A 17,857-nucleotide genomic window follows, 5' to 3' on the forward strand; every position below is an offset into this window, starting at 1 on the left:
GTTGTTCAATCTTGGTTTCAATATATTCAATTACAGGCCAGGTGGAAAGAAGACCAGAAAAATGGATTTACAATGACTGATGGAAATTTGATAAAGCAGATTAGAAATCAGGGGTCAGCACATATTAAACGGATATACCTTGCATTGATAGAGATTGACTCGGAAACAGAGCTTGTTAAGGACTGTATGATAAAATGGGCCCAAAATATCCAGGAAGTTATTACAATGGATATGTGGGAAAAGATTTGGGTGAGGAACGTAAAATTTACACAAGCTCAAAATTTAAGAGAGAACTTTTACAAAATGTTTTATAGATGGCATCTAGATCCTAAAAAGCTTGCAAGTATGTATCCGAATTATCAGCCTAAGTGTTGGAGGTGTGGTGATGAAGATGCAACGTATTTCCACATATGGTGGACTTGTAAAAAGGTTAAGGCTTTTTGGATAAAAGTCTGGTGGAATATGCAGAAGATTTTTAAACAGAGGATAAAGTTTTCTCCGCAACTTTTTTTGTTGGGAATAATTGCAGACGCTACAGTTGTGGACACTAAGCTGATGTTGAACTTAATTACGGCGGCAAGACTTTTGATAGGCCAATATTGGAAGAAAGAGGAATTGCCGACCATAGAAGAGTGGACTTTAAAGGTTTCCGACCTGGCAGAAATGGCGAAGATTTCGGCCTACTTGAAAGATCACTCGCAAGAACGCTATATTATGGAATGGAGAAAATGGATTGAGTTTATCCAGAACAAGTATAGGGTTAAGAAGTTTTACGTAGCATTTGAATAAGTCTTCTTTCGTGTTTTTTTTTCTTTTTTTTTTATTCTAGTTTTTTATATATACTTAATATTGTTAAGGTGTGTCTTATCCTATATAAGCTAGAGAGTGATGGATTTTAGAACTTATAGTTGTTAGTATATGATTGTTTATGATTGCTTTTTATATATATACCTTGTATTTAGCTCTGGGAAGTCCGGGGGGGGAGGGGGAGGGTGGAGGGAGGGGGGGAGGGAGGGAGGCTGGGGGGAGGTAGGGGGGGAGCAGGGAGGGGGAAGGGGGGTTTCTTAAGGGAAAACTGTATTTTAAAACTTTTCAATAAAAAAAAAAAAAAACTTTGCTGTAAAAATCACGTGCCTGAGTCACTGTAACCAGACGGTATCTTTTACCTTCATGCATCACCACCATGCCCACTGGAATCTCCCATCTAAACTTGATGTCACATTTCTTAAGTTCCTGTGCTAGGAAGGCAAAATCTTTCCTTCTCCTTAAAATCTTTGGAGGAATCTCTTTTAAAACCAAAACTTCTTGCTCAGCAACCACAAACTTAGTATCATAAGCAACTTGAATAACTTCATCCCTAATTGCTCTCTTTGTAAAGTAAACAACCACATCTCTAGGTAACTTCCTCTGCCTTGCAATCCAGGAGTTCACAAGAAAGATTTTATCTATACTTCCCTCAATTTCAGCTGCTGATTGGCCCAGTATCCCTTCCAAAGCCTCGGAGATCAGCTGCTTTAAATCTTCTTTAGGATTCTCTTTTAAGCCCCTGATTCTGATAGCAAACTCCATCTGATGGTACTGGACCAGACTCAAGTCTCCATCCATTTTATCCCTTATATTTTCATTCTCTAATACTTTTACTTCTAATATAGAGTTCTTTTGACTAAGATCCTCCACTTTTTCATCCAAGCTTTGCACACATACAACCACATTTTCAATTGTAGACAAGATGTCTGCCCTCATTGCTCTAAACTTCTCTTCCAGCTTCTCTTCCATTTTCTCCTCCAGCTTTTCCATCATATCTGACATTAATTGTGTTTGCTTTTCAAAGGCATCCTGTAAATCTTTAAGAGTCAGTGCCGGAGCAGGTGTGGGAGGGAGCAAAGCTTGCAACGAAGTCTGTTGCACCGGGGAAGCCCCCGCACTCTGAAGAACTTTAGAGGCTTTCATCGCCATCTTCCCCCACTTTCACTTGTTGCGCACTTTCACTTTTAATCCATAAAATCCGTTGAGCTAGAGAGTAAAGATAAAAGTCCACTTCACCTTGACCTCCTGTACCGCTCTGCCTGCGTCTTGATACTCAAGAGTCTTTCCTTCTGGCAGGGGTGGTTGCTAACGCTTGGCTCTGCTCCAAAAATCACAGAGCAGAGACGCTGCACAGCCCGGAGCAAACCCAGGCTTCGGGGGGGCTCAATCCTTCAGCCGCCCAAACTTAAAGCTCAGGCGGCCCCGGAGAGCTCAACCCCTACCTGGGGCCTCACCCCCTCCTCTTCTCCCAGGGAGGGGGCTTCCGAATCACCAAAACAGCTGATCGGCGCTGTTTTTCAGTGATTCAACAAAGCTGCGGAGCGGACAGCCCAGAGATGGCTGTCTTCAGCGTCGCATCACCACCGGAAGCCCCAAACGTGAGTTTTTAATACCTTTTCTTGGTTTTCAAAACTCTCATTTCTGATTCGTGGTTCCAAAACTATCATATCTGATTCATGGAGCAGTGTCTATTGATGGCCTAATTTATTAGATATTGCTCAGGAAAAAGGTTAATCCTTGCCTCAGGAAAGGTTCTGGTGTGTTTCTATGTGTTTTATTATTATTGTGTTCTTTCTGTGTCCCTGTTCTAATCCTGTCAGTCTTAAGTGTCAATAGCCAGTCTCGCATTCCCGCGGTTAAGCTTATCTTAAATATTTACACTGATACTTTGTATCTGGCATATTAAGTGTTTGTTTGCCTCTTGGGCTACTTAGCTTGGACCTGAGTCAGACTACTTTTCTTTGCATTGGGTTTTTTTCCCCTGTATTGGCTAATGTATTTTGTTTGATTAAATTGTATCCTTTTTATTGGGGTGAAGGGGGTCTCTCATCAACCATGAGAGAAGAACAGAGGTCCCAAGACTGTATGTAGCAATTGGTGTTTATTTGCACAGTAATACCAACAATGACTGTCCTGTGAAACATTAGTTTATTTATTGGCATATGAAATACTAGGACACAATCATCATCATAACTACAATAACAGTAACAGTAAAACTAATAATTCTGGCATCAATGATTTTACACAAGTCCTCTCTAAAGACCTTTGGTAGAAGTCTAGTTTCACCAGACTTTGAAGGCCAATTATCCTCATCTTAGGGGGAAAGCATTTCCAAAGGACAGGAACCCCTGTCCCAAGACTGTAGCCCAAAATAAGAGAGAATTTTCAACTGGCAGTTCCTGGTTATCTTGTTTAGGCAGGCAGTTCTTAGATACCTGCTCCCTGAGCCAGATTGGGCTTGCACTTAGAAACAAACCTGGTAACCAGTGTAGTTCCTGTAGCGGTGGTGTAATATCACAGTACTGTGATTGCCCAGTAAAGGGATGGACTGCTGTGTTTTCAGCCAACTGAAGTTTCTGAAGAAAAATACATCCATAACCAGGAAAGATTGTAACTGACATACCAGGAAAAATTGGGCAAAAGCCTTTCTGGCCACAACTTCTACTTGCTCTTGCAGCAGGATGTGTGAGTTTAGGAGGACCCACAAGGTGTAGGTCTGCTGGCTCTGAGGGAGTACAACTATCTCAGGAGTCAAAGTTGATGAACTCTTGGACCTACCAAGTTTCTGAATTAAGAATCATTTTGTCTTGGTTGGATTGAAATTGAGCTTGGGGGGTGTCCAGGCATTGGGTCAGGACAGCTATAGCATTTGGCCAAGTGGAAAAATATGACTGGGTTTCACTAGCAAACTGATGATAATACACTATGAATCAGCAGATGGCCTTTCCCAACAGCTTCAAGTAAACATTAACCAGAATTGGAGAAAGGGATGAGACCTTGGGCACCTGAAAACAATTTCTTCCCTCCTGCCACCACCAGCTGGACTCATCCACCCAGTTAAGTACAAACCAGTATAAATGATGTCTTGGCATAAATGTCTCCACTTACAACCCTCATATATACAACCCAAGGTTGTTCCAAGGCTGTTCCACTAGAACAATGATGGTTATGGTCTTTCAAATCTGCACAACGTCCAGGCCTGAATCCCACACTGCTAAGGGTCCAGATAATATCCTCCAGTTCTATTTTCAACTAAGGGAATAGTTTTAAGAGTGGAAATCAAAGCAGTTGGTCTCTAGGAGATATCCCAATTCTTATTAGAACCAAAACATAAAGAACAACTCCAAACAAGTCTGTTACACCCCTTTTCATGAAATCACAACATGAAGGTGGCCTCCTAAAGCACTTCAGAAAGTTAGGAGACTGCACTATTCTTAAACCTTGTTCATCCCAGAGTTGTAACACTGAAGATTGTTAGATCAACAACAAGATCAGAAAAATAATGTACTGTGATCTTCCTAATACTGGATTAAAAGGCTAAAAAGATGCGGCCCAGGCTTTCAATGGGACACAGCATGAAGATTCATGTTCCAAATGAATCCCACAAGACAGTGAAAAAAGAAAGTGCTCACAACTTACAAATATTTTAGGTATTGGTTTTGAAGAAAGGAATCAAACAATTCCAATTTTTTTACGCTGCTCCAGTTAAGACAGTACTGTTTCTATGTCTCTAGGACATTCTCCCTTCATTGTCTCAAACTGCCATCTCCTGCCTTTAGAAGTATGAATGTGCTGTCCAATCTACTTGCAAAACTATTGAACAGATTTCCTGATTTTTAAAAATGATCAGAAACTTTAAAAGCAGTTGCAGGGAGATCTGAATCAGGTAAAGAAGGACTAATCTTTTCTACAAGTGCTAAAAAAATGGGGGCGGGGGTTGTGGTACCTGTTAGTAGGAAGGGAAGGTACCTGTTGTTGGTAGGAAGGAAAAAGAGATCAAGCACAATTCCAAACATTCTTCCATCCTAGTTACAATTTCCAGCCAGGGAGAATGAATTAAACATCTTGGTTCACTTTGCTAAACCCCCAGAACTGTTCTTTTTTTCCATTAAAAAAATAGGAATAATTCAATAAAATAACTGAAATGGAAATGGGCTGGTCACTTAGCAAGAAGAACTGATGGCTGGTGAACCAAGGCAGTGGATCCAACTTGATAAAAGAGAGACCTAAAACAAGATGGATCAACAACATCATTGAGAATTGTGGGTCCACTTGGCAAAAGAAAGCTTGGGACCGTATGGGTTGGAAACATGCAGAAGAGGCCTTCATCCTGCAGTGGACAGACAATGGCTAAAATGATTATTTATTATATATATATATATATATATATATATATATATATATATATATATATATATATATATATATATATATATATATATGTCAGGTCGAATCCCGAGTGCTGCCTAACAGAGTGAGCGCCTGTTACTCGTCCCAGCTTCTGCCAACCTAGCAGTTCGAAAGCACGTAAAAATGCAAGTAGAAAAATAGGGACCACTACGGTGGGAAGGTAACAGCGTTCCATGTGCCTTTGGCATCTAGTCATGCCGGCCACATGACCACGGAGACGTCCTCGGACAAGCACTGGCTTTTCGGCTTTGAAACGGAGATGAGCACTGGCCTCTAGAGTTGGAAACGACTAGCACGCATGTGCAGGTGAACCTTTACCTTTACCTTTACATACATACATAAATACACACATACATATATATATATATATATATATATATATATATATATATATATGTAGGTCTAGAGTCTCGGGTTTCTTCCCGCGTTCCTTTCATCTTCAGAAAGTTGTGGCGACGTTTCGACGAAATCCCATTCGTCATCATCTGGCCGGAGTGTTTCTCCTGCTGCTACCAGGAGCAATGCGTGGTCTGGCTGTTCCTTTCTTTCCAACTGCCGGTGGGGCTGTGTTCTGACTGGGAGGAGGCGTGGCTGCTTTCTGATTGGGTGGGGGTGTCCTCTGGCTGGGTGGAGGCGTGGTTGTCTTCTGATTGAGTGGAGGCGTGGCTGTCTTCTGATTGGGTGGATGCGTGGCTGTCCCCTGATTGGTTGGGGGCGTGGCCGTCTTCCGACTGGGTGGGGTGTGTTCCGAATGGGTGGGGTTCTTTGTTGTGTTGTAATATCCTGAGTGTTGTGATTTGGTGTCCTGAGGAGTGGGCTGTGTAGTGGCCTTCAGAGCTTTGGTTTGGCTCCGAGTTCGAGGACCTGCTATGTATCTCTGGTATGGGTCAGTCAGGTTCGTGTGTGCGTTCTTCTGCTTGGGTGATGGCCCTTTTGCTTGACTTGTTCTGTCTTCTGTGTGGGAGAGTTTTTGTTCTGGGTGTGGATGAGTCTTGCTGGGGCTGGTGGCATTTGGGGTTGTTTGTTGGTTTTTTAAATCCTTATTTGCTGTAATTCGTTTCTCTATCAATGCTGGTTTCCAAATGGCATGTAGGCGGGAGGTGTCGTCTCGCTTGTTCATACTGTCTGGGTGTTTTTCTATTTCAATGGCTTCTCTGATTATTCTGCTATTGAGATGTTCTATTTTGGCGATTGTTTTTGTACCTTCAAAATTGATGTTGTGTCCCGTAGTGTTTATGTGTTGTACTAGTGAAGATGTGTGATCTTTCTTCTGTACTAAGTTCTTATGTTCTTCCACACGTACCTCTATTCTTCTGTTAGTCTGTCCGATGTATGTTGCTGGACAGGAAGCGCATGGGATTTGGTATATGCCCTGGTTTTCCAGTTCTATTTTGTCTTTGGGATTTCTCAGGATGGTTGATATCTTTCTGTCAGTGTTAAATGCGGTTTTGATGTTATGTTTGCGTAGTACTTTACTGATTCTGTCGGTTGTTCCTTTTATGTAGGGCAAGATGGCTCGTCCGTTGTTCTGTTCTTCTTCTTGGATGTTTTTCTGTTTCGGAGTCCCCTGCTGAATCATGTTGGTGATTTTGTTTTTTTGGAACTTGTTTGCTGTCAATATGTCTGTCAGGGTGTGTAGTTCTGTTTGTATATGTGTTTCATCTGCAAGGCGTCTGGTTCTTGTTATTAGTGTTTTGGCTACTTAATTTATTTGTGCTGGGTGATGATGTGATTGCGCATTGAGGTAACGGTTGGTGTGTGTTTTCTTTCGGTAGACTGTGTGTCCTAGGGTGCCGTTTTGTTTTTTGTATATAAGTACATCCAGGAAAGGTAACTGGTTGTTTGTTTCAATCTCCATGGTGAATTTTATTTTGGGATGTAGGCTGTTCAGGTGTGTTAGGAAGTTTTCTAGCTCCTTTCTTCCGTGGGGCCAGATCACGAAGGTGTCATCCACATATCTGAGCCACAGTTTTGGTTTGTTTGTAGTCTTTTCTAGAGCGTTAGTTTCAAATTCTTCCATGAAAAGGTTGGCGATAACTGGTGATAGAGGGGATCCCATTGGTGCGCCTTCTATTTGTTTGTATCTCTGGCCTCTGTGTATGAAGTATGTGTTTGATAAGCAGTGTTCTGCTAGTTCTATAATATGGTTTGGTGGTTGGTATTTGCTTCTTATTGTTGATAGAGCTTCTTGGACTGGCACCTGGGTGAATAGTGATACCACATCGAAGCTGACTAGCAAGTCTTTTTGGTCTATCTGTAGATTTTTCACTAATTCTATGAAGTGGTATGAGTTTTGGACATATGAAGCTGCCATTTCTGCTAGAGGTTGTAATTGTTTTGCTAGGTATTTAGCTAAGTTTTGTAGTGGTGAGCCTATAGAACTTACTATGGGTCTTAGTGGGATTCCATCTTTGTGTATTTTGGGGAGGCCATATAGTTTTGGGCATCTGGATGACTTCTCCCTAGGAATGATTGTTTGTTGGATTTCTTGGCTTATAGAAGTTGATTTTATCTTTTTCTTGGTGGTCTTTTCTAGATAGGTTGTGGGATCTGTATATATAGGTTTGTATGTAGTTTCTTTGAGTAAGTTGGACAGTTTCTCTTCATAGTCCGATGTGTCCATTACCACTGTAGCATTGCCTTTATCTGCTGGTAGTATGATTATGCTGTTGTCTTTTCTTAGGTTTTGCAATGCTGCTTGTTCTTCTTTTGTTAGGTTGCTTTTGGGTGGTTTGCTTGTGCATAGGATGTGGGTGACTTCATGTCTGACTTGGTCTGCTTCGTCTGTATTGAGTTTAGTTAGGCTGGTTTCCACTCCACATATGATGGTTTCTGTGGGAATTTTCTTTGGTGCAACAGCGAAGTTGAAACCTTTTGCTAGGACGTTTGTTTCTGCTGTTGTTAGTCTTCTGTGGGAGATGTTATGCACTACTTGTTGTAGATGTTGTTGTGGTGTGGTTGTTTGGTTGTTGTAGTTCTCTAATTGTTTGAGTTTCTTTGAATGTCTGTTGTTTTTATAGATGGTCTCTGTTTCTGCTCTCCAAACCGCCAGTTGTTTCACTTTGTCCCATAGTATTGGGTGAATAATGTTGCTGAGTTTGAGATGTAATGTTAGTAGGTCCTTGTTTGTTTGGTCTAATTGAAATCTTTTATTGTGGAGTTCATTTCTTAGTAATGCCATTTCTGTTCTTCTTAGAATGCGTTTGGTTGAAGTGGTATTGATGTGGAATTTCAATTTGAAACAATTTGGTCTTATATTTAGGTCTCGACATTGGCATAGGAAAGGTATGTCACTTAGTATTCTTGCTCTTCGTACTTCTAACTTTTTGTAAGTCCTGGTTAGTTGGTAGATGTCCTCCCCGTAGAGGTATGATATTTGTTTTCGTAGATTCTCGCGGGTGTCTGTATGTGTAGGTCTAGAGTCTCGGGTTTCTTCCCGCGTTCCTTTCATCTTCAGAAAGTTGTGGCGACGTTTCGACGAAATCCCATTCGTCATCATCTGGCCGGAGTGTTTCTCCTGCTGCTACCAGGAGCAATGCGTGGTCTGGCTGTTCCTTTCTTTCCAACTGCCGGTGGGGCTGTGTTCTGACTGGGAGGAGGCGTGGCTGCTTTCTGATTGGGTGGGGGTGTCCTCTGGCTGGGTGGAGGCGTGGTTGTCTTCTGATTGAGTGGAGGCGTGGCTGTCTTCTGATTGGGTGGATGCGTGGCTGTCCCCTGATTGGTTGGGGGCGTGGCCGTCTTCCGACTGGGTGGGGTGTGTTCCGAATGGGTGGGGTTCTTTGTTGTGTTGTAATATCCTGAGTGTTGTGATTTGGTGTCCTGAGGAGTGGGCTGTGTAGTGGCCTTCAGAGCTTTGGTTTGGCTCCGAGTTCGAGGACCTGCTATGTATCTCTGGTATGGGTCAGTCAGGTTCGTGTGTGCGTTCTTCTGCTTGGGTGATGGCCCTTTTGCTTGACTTGTTCTGTCTTCTGTGTGGGAGAGTTTTTGTTCTGGGTGTGGATGAGTCTTGCTGGGGCTGGTGGCATTTGGGGTTGTTTGTTGGTTTTTTAAATCCTTATTTGCTGTAATTCGTTTCTCTATCAATGCTGGTTTCCAAATGGCATGTAGGCGGGAGGTGTCGTCTCGCTTGTTCATACTGTCTGGGTGTTTTTCTATTTCAATGGCTTCTCTGATTATTCTGCTATTGAGATGTTCTATTTTGGCGATTGTTTTTGTACCTTCAAAATTGATGTTGTGTCCCGTAGTGTTTATGTGTTGTACTAGTGAAGATGTGTGATCTTTCTTCTGTACTAAGTTCTTATGTTCTTCCACACGTACCTCTATTCTTCTGTTAGTCTGTCCGATGTATGTTGCTGGACAGGAAGCGCATGGGATTTGGTATATGCCCTGGTTTTCCAGTTCTATTTTGTCTTTGGGATTTCTCAGGATGGTTGATATCTTTCTGTCAGTGTTAAATGCGGTTTTGATGTTATGTTTGCGTAGTACTTTACTGATTCTGTCGGTTGTTCCTTTTATGTAGGGCAAGATGGCTCGTCCGTTGTTCTGTTCTTCTTCTTGGATGTTTTTCTGTTTCGGAGTCCCCTGCTGAATCATGTTGGTGATTTTGTTTTTTTGGAACTTGTTTGCTGTCAATATGTCTGTCAGGGTGTGTAGTTCTGTTTGTATATGTGTTTCATCTGCAAGGCGTCTGGTTCTTGTTATTAGTGTTTTGGCTACTGAATTTATTTGTGCTGGGTGATGATGTGATTGCGCATTGAGGTAACGGTTGGTGTGTGTTTTCTTTCGGTAGACTGTGTGTCCTAGGGTGCCGTTTTGTTTTTTGTATATAAGTACATCCAGGAAAGGTAACTGGTTGTTTGTTTCAATCTCCATGGTGAATTTTATTTTGGGATGTAGGCTGTTCAGGTGTGTTAGGAAGTTTTCTAGCTCCTTTCTTCCGTGGGGCCAGATCACGAAGGTGTCATCCACATATCTGAGCCACAGTTTTGGTTTGTTTGTAGTCTTTTCTAGAGCGTTAGTTTCAAATTCTTCCATGAAAAGGTTGGCGATAACTGGTGATAGAGGGGATCCCATTGGTGCGCCTTCTATTTGTTTGTATCTCTGGCCTCTGTGTATGAAGTATGTGTTTGATAAGCAGTGTTCTGCTAGTTCTATAATATGGTTTGGTGGTTGGTATTTGCTTCTTATTGTTGATAGAGCTTCTTGGACTGGCACCTGGGTGAATAGTGATACCACATCGAAGCTGACTAGCAAGTCTTTTTGGTCTATCTGTAGATTTTTCACTAATTCTATGAAGTGGTATGAGTTTTGGACATATGAAGCTGCCATTTCTGCTAGAGGTTGTAATTGTTTTGCTAGGTATTTAGCTAAGTTTTGTAGTGGTGAGCCTATAGAACTTACTATGGGTCTTAGTGGGATTCCATCTTTGTGTATTTTGGGGAGGCCATATAGTTTTGGGCATCTGGATGACTTCTCCCTAGGAATGATTGTTTGTTGGATTTCTTGGCTTATAGAAGTTGATTTTATCTTTTTCTTGGTGGTCTTTTCTAGATAGGTTGTGGGATCTGTATATATAGGTTTGTATGTAGTTTCTTTGAGTAAGTTGGACAGTTTCTCTTCATAGTCCGATGTGTCCATTACCACTGTAGCATTGCCTTTATCTGCTGGTAGTATGATTATGCTGTTGTCTTTTCTTAGGTTTTGCAATGCTGCTTGTTCTTCTTTTGTTAGGTTGCTTTTGGGTGGTTTGCTTGTGCATAGGATGTGGGTGACTTCATGTCTGACTTGGTCTGCTTCGTCTGTATTGAGTTTAGTTAGGCTGGTTTCCACTCCACATATGATGGTTTCTGTGGGAATTTTCTTTGGTGCAACAGCGAAGTTGAAACCTTTTGCTAGGACGTTTGTTTCTGCTGTTGTTAGTCTTCTGTGGGAGATGTTATGCACTACTTGTTGTAGATGTTGTTGTGGTGTGGTTGTTTGGTTGTTGTAGTTCTCTAATTGTTTGAGTTTCTTTGAATGTCTGTTGTTTTTATAGATGGTCTCTGTTTCTGCTCTCCAAACCGCCAGTTGTTTCACTTTGTCCCATAGTATTGGGTGAATAATGTTGCTGAGTTTGAGATGTAATGTTAGTAGGTCCTTGTTTGTTTGGTCTAATTGAAATCTTTTATTGTGGAGTTCATTTCTTAGTAATGCCATTTCTGTTCTTCTTAGAATGCGTTTGGTTGAAGTGGTATTGATGTGGAATTTCAATTTGAAACAATTTGGTCTTATATTTAGGTCTCGACATTGGCATAGGAAAGGTATGTCACTTAGTATTCTTGCTCTTCGTACTTCTAACTTTTCGTAAGTCCTGGTTAGTTGGTAGATGTCCTCCCCGTAGAGGTATGATATTTGTTTTCGTAGATTCTCGCGGGTGTCTGTATGTGTAGGTCTAGAGTCTCGGGTTTCTTCCCGCGTTCCTTTCATCTTCAGAAAGTTGTGGCGACGTTTCGACGAAATCCCATTCGTCATCATCTGGCCGGAGTGTTTCTCCTGCTGCTACCAGGAGCAATGCGTGGTCTGGCTGTTCCTTTCTTTCCAACTGCCGGTGGGGCTGTGTTCTGACTGGGAGGAGGCGTGGCTGCTTTCTGATTGGGTGGGGGTGTCCTCTGGCTGGGTGGAGGCGTGGTTGTCTTCTGATTGAGTGGAGGCGTGGCTGTCTTCTGATTGGGTGGATGCGTGGCTGTCCCCTGATTGGTTGGGGGCGTGGCCGTCTTCCGACTGGGTGGGGTGTGTTCCGAATGGGTGGGGTTCTTTGTTGTGTTGTAATATCCTGAGTGTTGTGATTTGGTGTCCTGAGGAGTGGGCTGTGTAGTGGCCTTCAGAGCTTTGGTTTGGCTCCGAGTTCGAGGACCTGCTATGTATCTCTGGTATGGGTCAGTCAGGTTCGTGTGTGCGTTCTTCTGCTTGGGTGATGGCCCTTTTGCTTGACTTGTTCTGTCTTCTGTGTGGGAGAGTTTTTGTTCTGGGTGTGGATGAGTCTTGCTGGGGCTGGTGGCATTTGGGGTTGTTTGTTGGTTTTTTAAATCCTTATTTGCTGTAATTCGTTTCTCTATCAATGCTGGTTTCCAAATGGCATGTAGGCGGGAGGTGTCGTCTCGCTTGTTCATACTGTCTGGGTGTTTTTCTATTTCAATGGCTTCTCTGATTATTCTGCTATTGAGATGTTCTATTTTGGCGATTGTTTTTGTACCTTCAAAATTGATGTTGTGTCCCGTAGTGTTTATGTGTTGTACTAGTGAAGATGTGTGATCTTTCTTCTGTACTAAGTTCTTATGTTCTTCCACACGTACCTCTATTCTTCTGTTAGTCTGTCCGATGTATGTTGCTGGACAGGAAGCGCATGGGATTTGGTATATGCCCTGGTTTTCCAGTTCTATTTTGTCTTTGGGATTTCTCAGGATGGTTGATATCTTTCTGTCAGTGTTAAATGCGGTTTTGATGTTATGTTTGCGTAGTACTTTACTGATTCTGTCGGTTGTTCCTTTTATGTAGGGCAAGATGGCTCGTCCGTTGTTCTGTTCTTCTTCTTGGATGTTTTTCTGTTTCGGAGTCCCCTGCTGAATCATGTTGGTGATTTTGTTTTTTTGGAACTTGTTTGCTGTCAATATGTCTGTCAGGGTGTGTAGTTCTGTTTGTATATGTGTTTCATCTGCAAGGCGTCTGGTTCTTGTTATTAGTGTTTTGGCTACTTAATTTATTTGTGCTGGGTGATGATGTGATTGCGCATTGAGGTAACGGTTGGTGTGTGTTTTCTTTCGGTAGACTGTGTGTCCTAGGGTGCCGTTTTGTTTTTTGTATATAAGTACATCCAGGAAAGGTAACTGGTTGTTTGTTTCAATCTCCATGGTGAATTTTATTTTGGGATGTAGGCTGTTCAGGTGTGTTAGGAAGTTTTCTAGCTCCTTTCTTCCGTGGGGCCAGATCACGAAGGTGTCATCCACATATCTGAGCCACAGTTTTGGTTTGTTTGTAGTCTTTTCTAGAGCGTTAGTTTCAAATTCTTCCATGAAAAGGTTGGCGATAACTGGTGATAGAGGGGATCCCATTGGTGCGCCTTCTATTTGTTTGTATCTCTGGCCTCTGTGTATGAAGTATGTGTTTGATAAGCAGTGTTCTGCTAGTTCTATAATATGGTTTGGTGGTTGGTATTTGCTTCTTATTGTTGATAGAGCTTCTTGGACTGGCACCTGGGTGAATAGTGATACCACATCGAAGCTGACTAGCAAGTCTTTTTGGTCTATCTGTAGATTTTTCACTAATTCTATGAAGTGGTATGAGTTTTGGACATATGAAGCTGCCATTTCTGCTAGAGGTTGTAATTGTTTTGCTAGGTATTTAGCTAAGTTTTGTAGTGGTGAGCCTATAGAACTTACTATGGGTCTTAGTGGGATTCCATCTTTGTGTATTTTGGGGAGGCCATATAGTTTTGGGCATCTGGATGACTTCTCCCTAGGAATGATTGTTTGTTGGATTTCTTGGCTTATAGAAGTTGATTTTATCTTTTTCTTGGTGGTCTTTTCTAGATAGGTTGTGGGATCTGTATATATAGGTTTGTATGTAGTTTCTTTGAGTAAGTTGGACAGTTTCTCTTCATAGTCCGATGTGTCCATTACCACTGTAGCATTGCCTTTATCTGCTGGTAGTATGATTATGCTGTTGTCTTTTCTTAGGTTTTGCAATGCTGCTTGTTCTTCTTTTGTTAGGTTGCTTTTGGGTGGTTTGCTTGTGCATAGGATGTGGGTGACTTCATGTCTGACTTGGTCTGCTTCGTCTGTATTGAGTTTAGTTAGGCTGGTTTCCACTCCACATATGATGGTTTCTGTGGGAATTTTCTTTGGTGCAACAGCGAAGTTGAAACCTTTTGCTAGGACGTTTGTTTCTGCTGTTGTTAGTCTTCTGTGGGAGATGTTATGCACTACTTGTTGTAGATGTTGTTGTGGTGTGGTTGTTTGGTTGTTGTAGTTCTCTAATTGTTTGAGTTTCTTTGAATGTCTGTTGTTTTTATAGATGGTCTCTGTTTCTGCTCTCCAAACCGCCAGTTGTTTCACTTTGTCCCATAGTATTGGGTGAATAATGTTGCTGAGTTTGAGATGTAATGTTAGTAGGTCCTTGTTTGTTTGGTCTAATTGAAATCTTTTATTGTGGAGTTCATTTCTTAGTAATGCCATTTCTGTTCTTCTTAGAATGCATTTGGTTGAAGTGGTATTGATGTGGAATTTCAATTTGAAACAATTTGGTCTTATATTTAGGTCTCGACATTGGCATAGGAAAGGTATGTCACTTAGTATTCTTGCTCTTCGTACTTCTAACTTTTCGTAAGTCCTGGTTAGTTGGTAGATGTCCTCCCCGTAGAGGTATGATATTTGTTTTCGTAGATTCTCGCGGGTGTCTGTATGTGTAGGTCTAGAGTCTCGGGTTTCTTCCCGCGTTCCTTTCATCTTCAGAAAGTTGTGGCGACGTTTCGACGAAATCCCATTCGTCATCATCTGGCCGGAGTGTTTCTCCTGCTGCTACCAGGAGCAATGCGTGGTCTGGCTGTTCCTTTCTTTCCAACTGCCGGTGGGGCTGTGTTCTGACTGGGAGGAGGCGTGGCTGCTTTCTGATTGGGTGGGGGTGTCCTCTGGCTGGGTGGAGGCGTGGTTGTCTTCTGATTGAGTGGAGGCGTGGCTGTCTTCTGATTGGGTGGATGCGTGGCTGTCCCCTGATTGGTTGGGGGCGTGGCCGTCTTCCGACTGGGTGGGGTGTGTTCCGAATGGGTGGGGTTCTTTGTTGTGTTGTAATATCCTGAGTGTTGTGATTTGGTGTCCTGAGGAGTGGGCTGTGTAGTGGCCTTCAGAGCTTTGGTTTGGCTCCGAGTTCGAGGACCTGCTATGTATCTCTGGTATGGGTCAGTCAGGTTCGTGTGTGCGTTCTTCTGCTTGGGTGATGGCCCTTTTGCTTGACTTGTTCTGTCTTCTGTGTGGGAGAGTTTTTGTTCTGGGTGTGGATGAGTCTTGCTGGGGCTGGTGGCATTTGGGGTTGTTTGTTGGTTTTTTAAATCCTTATTTGCTGTAATTCGTTTCTCTATCAATGCTGGTTTCCAAATGGCATGTAGGCGGGAGGTGTCGTCTCGCTTGTTCATACTGTCTGGGTGTTTTTCTATTTCAATGGCTTCTCTGATTATTCTGCTATTGAGATGTTCTATTTTGGCGATTGTTTTTGTACCTTCAAAATTGATGTTGTGTCCCGTAGTGTTTATGTGTTGTACTAGTGAAGATGTGTGATCTTTCTTCTGTACTAAGTTCTTATGTTCTTCCACACGTACCTCTATTCTTCTGTTAGTCTGTCCGGTGTATGTTGCTGGACAGGAAGCGCATGGGATTTGGTATATGCCCTGGTTTTCCAGTTCTATTTTGTCTTTGGGATTTCTCAGGATGGTTGATATCTTTCTGTCAGTGTTAAATGCGGTTTTGATGTTATGTTTGCGTAGTACTTTACTGATTCTGTCGGTTGTTCCTTTTATGTAGAGCAAGATGGCTCGTCCGTTGTTCTGTTCTTCTTCTTGGATGTTTTTCTGTTTCGGAGTCCCCTGCTGAATCATGTTGGTGATTTTGTTTTTTTGGAACTTGTTTGCTGTCAATATGTCTGTCAGGGTGTGTAGTTCTGTTTGTATATGTGTTTCATCTGCAAGGCGTCTGGTTCTTGTTATTAGTGTTTTGGCTACTGAATTTATTTGTGCTGGGTGATGATGTGATTGCGCATTGAGGTAACGGTTGGTGTGTGTTTTCTTTCGGTAGACTGTGTGTCCTAGGGTGCCGTTTTGTTTTTTGTATATAAGTACATCCAGGAAAGGTAACTGGTTGTTTGTTTCAATCTCCATGGTGAATTTTATTTTGGGATGTAGGCTGTTCAGGTGTGTTAGGAAGTTTTCTAGCTCCTTTCTTCCGTGGGGCCAGATCACGAAGGTGTCATCCACATATCTGAGCCACAGTTTTGGTTTGTTTGTAGTCTTTTCTAGAGCGTTAGTTTCAAATTCTTCCATGAAAAGGTTGGCGATAACTGGTGATAGAGGGGATCCCATTGGTGCGCCTTCTATTTGTTTGTATCTCTGGCCTCTGTGTATGAAGTATGTGTTTGATAAGCAGTGTTCTGCTAGTTCTATAATATGGTTTGGTGGTTGGTATTTGCTTCTTATTGTTGATAGAGCTTCTTGGACTGGCACCTGGGTGAATAGTGATACCACATCGAAGCTGACTAGCAAGTCTTTTTGGTCTATCTGTAGATTTTTCACTAATTCTATGAAGTGGTATGAGTTTTGGACATATGAAGCTGCCATTTCTGCTAGAGGTTGTAATTGTTTTGCTAGGTATTTAGCTAAGTTTTGTAGTGGTGAGCCTATAGAACTTACTATGGGTCTTAGTGGGATTCCATCTTTGTGTATTTTGGGGAGGCCATATAGTTTTGGGCATCTGGATGACTTCTCCCTAGGAATGATTGTTTGTTGGATTTCTTGGCTTATAGAAGTTGATTTTATCTTTTTCTTGGTGGTCTTTTCTAGATAGGTTGTGGGATCTGTATATATAGGTTTGTATGTAGTTTCTTTGAGTAAGTTGGACAGTTTCTCTTCATAGTCCGATGTGTCCATTACCACTGTAGCATTGCCTTTATCTGCTGGTAGTATGATTATGCTGTTGTCTTTTCTTAGGTTTTGCAATGCTGCTTGTTCTTCTTTTGTTAGGTTGCTTTTGGGTGGTTTGCTTGTGCATAGGATGTGGGTGACTTCATGTCTGACTTGGTCTGCTTCGTCTGTATTGAGTTTAGTTAGGCTGGTTTCCACTCCACATATGATGGTTTCTGTGGGAATTTTCTTTGGTGCAACAGCGAAGTTGAAACCTTTTGCTAGGACGTTTGTTTCTGCTGTTGTTAGTCTTCTGTGGGAGATGTTATGCACTACTTGTTGTAGATGTTGTTGTGGTGTGGTTGTTTGGTTGTTGTAGTTCTCTAATTGTTTGAGTTTCTTTGAATGTCTGTTGTTTTTATAGATGGTCTCTGTTTCTGCTCTCCAAACCGCCAGTTGTTTCACTTTGTCCCATAGTATTGGGTGAATAATGTTGCTGAGTTTGAGATGTAATGTTAGTAGGTCCTTGTTTGTTTGGTCTAATTGAAATCTTTTATTGTGGAGTTCATTTCTTAGTAATGCCATTTCTGTTCTTCTTAGAATGCGTTTGGTTGAAGTGGTATTGATGTGGAATTTCAATTTGAAACAATTTGGTCTTATATTTAGGTCTCGACATTGGCATAGGAAAGGTATGTCACTTAGTATTCTTGCTCTTCGTACTTCTAACTTTTCGTAAGTCCTGGTTAGTTGGTAGATGTCCTCCCCGTAGAGGTATGATATTTGTTTTCGTAGATTCTCGCGGGTGTCTGTATGTGTAGGTCTAGAGTCTCGGGTTTCTTCCCGCGTTCCTTTCATCTTCAGAAAGTTGTGGCGACGTTTCGACGAAATCCCATTCGTCATCATCTGGCCGGAGTGTTTCTCCTGCTGCTACCAGGAGCAATGCGTGGTCTGGCTGTTCCTTTCTTTCCAACTGCCGGTGGGGCTGTGTTCTGACTGGGAGGA

This window comes from Vipera berus (genome assembly GCF_964194415.1).
Source record: "Vipera berus genome assembly, chromosome: 6".
Lineage (NCBI taxonomy): Eukaryota > Metazoa > Chordata > Lepidosauria > Squamata > Viperidae > Vipera > Vipera berus.